A 1,883-nucleotide genomic window follows, 5' to 3' on the forward strand; every position below is an offset into this window, starting at 1 on the left:
TTTTTTTTTTTTTTTTTTTTAATTGATTTATTTCTTTTTCTTTTGGTGGCCAGCTCAGCCCTGCCCCGGGGGTTTCCTAAGCTTGCCTAAGCAGGTGCTTTAGACTGCTGAACTATCTTACCAGCCCTCTTTTTTAAAATTTCTTTCTTATTTGAGACAGAGTTTTGCTGTGTATTTTAGGCTGGCCTTAAACTAAACTGTGTAGCCCAGGTTGGCCTCAAACTAAGAGTGATCCTTCCACCTCATCCTCTGAAGCGATCCTCCTGCCTCAGCCTCTCAAGTGTTGGGATAGCAAGTGTGCACCACTTAAAGTGAGTTTTGCTAGCAGGTTTCTACAGTGGTTTTGATGTTCATTGGGGTGGAAAGTTGCTGACCATTTCTCCTTTGAGATGGAAACTAAGTAGCTGGCCTGGTTTTCTTTCTTGTTGAATTTGGTGCTTTCTGAACATTTACAAAGATAAGGTGGTAATACTTTTCTTAATGGAGAACAACATTTTCTCATATGTATTAGAACATGACTGTAGGGCCAGGGGTGTGGTTCAGTGGCAGTGCACTTGCTCAGCATATGAGAGTCCAAGGGTTTATCTCTTGCACCACAAAAACACGTCTCTGTGTGTAACAGATTTATTTGCTGATCAAGAAAAAGCATTAGGGGCTGGTGAGACGGCTCAGTGGTCTAAAGCACCTACTCAGAACAAGCTTAGCAAAGCACAGGGACCGCGGTTCAATCCCCCAGCACCACATGCCAGCCAGCCCCGCCCCCTGGTGGGCTGAGCTGGCCACACACACACACACACACAAATAAATAAATAAATAAATAAAATTTAAAAAAAAAAAAAGAAAAAGCATTAAATTAACTCAGAACCCTAAAACAATATAGCTGTTATTCTCATTGATTTCACTCATTCGTGTTTCTTGAGAAGTTTTTAGGTACTAGCCAGTTTTCTAGAACAAGGTATACCAGTCTAAATCTTTTTAAAACTTTTATTATTTATTTATGTGGTATAGAATCTCACTACCGAGCTCAGACTCATAGTAATCCTCCTGTCTCAGCCTCTCCAGTGCTGGGATTACAGACATGTGCCACTACGCCCCGTTTCGGTGGCCATTTGGGCACAGTGCATCCAGAGTTCTGGGACCGGCACAGCATGCAGTACTTAGGATCGAACTTGGGTCCTTGCGCTTGCCAGGCAGGCACTTAGACCATCAAGCTAATTCCCCAGCCCAGTATACTGGTCTAGATGAATGCTGACTTTATCATATATATAGTTGTATGTATGTATATATGTATACGTGTGTATGTATATTTTTCTATATATATTTGTGTGTGTGTGAGTGTGTTGTGCTGGGAATTGTACTCAGGGCCTCCTGGGCAATTTCCCTACCATTGAGCAATAGCACCAGACCTGTTGTATAAAATTATTGGCCACTTGTTAAATAGAAACATAATTTTTTTATGATTTTGATTCTATCAGGTTCTTCAGATAGATCCTGAAGTGACAGATGAAGAAATAAAAAAGAGATTTCGTCAGGTACAGTACTATTTCTTTTTACTAAAGTTTAAACCTTTTGAAAATATGTGAAGGGCTGGGTATACCTGTAAATTTGGCACTTGGGTGACTGACACAGGAGTGCTGTAAGTTGGAAGCTATCCTGGGATACAAAGTGAGTTCAAGGCCAGCCTGAAGTGCATAGTGAGAACTTGTCTCAAAAGGACAAAAAGAGGAAAGAAAGAAATGGACCTGGGAAATAGCTCAGTGGACTAAGTGCCTGCCTGGCAAGCACAAGGACCTGAGTTTGATCCCCTGTACCGCATGGCGTAGTAACCCTAGATGCAAGGAACCCGCCTCCAAAATGGGCGTGGTGGTGCATGCTTGTAATCC

The 1,883-nt window shown here is 42.0% G+C and overlaps 1 long non-coding RNA gene across 1 annotated transcript in view; it reads left to right on the top strand.

Moving 5' to 3' along the window:
• The first annotated feature begins 1,473 nt into the window (after positions 1–1,473).
• LOC111814884 overlaps positions 1,474–1,883 on the top strand; it is an 8,176-nt gene continuing 7,766 nt past the window's right edge. The window contains exon 1 of the long non-coding RNA XR_002819749.1: positions 1,474–1,532. This is a non-coding gene — a long non-coding RNA (uncharacterized LOC111814884). The remainder of the gene's footprint in view (positions 1,533–1,883) is intronic.

This window comes from Octodon degus, unplaced genomic scaffold (assembly GCF_000260255.1).
Source record: "Octodon degus isolate 3935 unplaced genomic scaffold, OctDeg1.0 scaffold01029, whole genome shotgun sequence".
NCBI lineage: Eukaryota > Metazoa > Chordata > Mammalia > Rodentia > Octodontidae > Octodon > Octodon degus.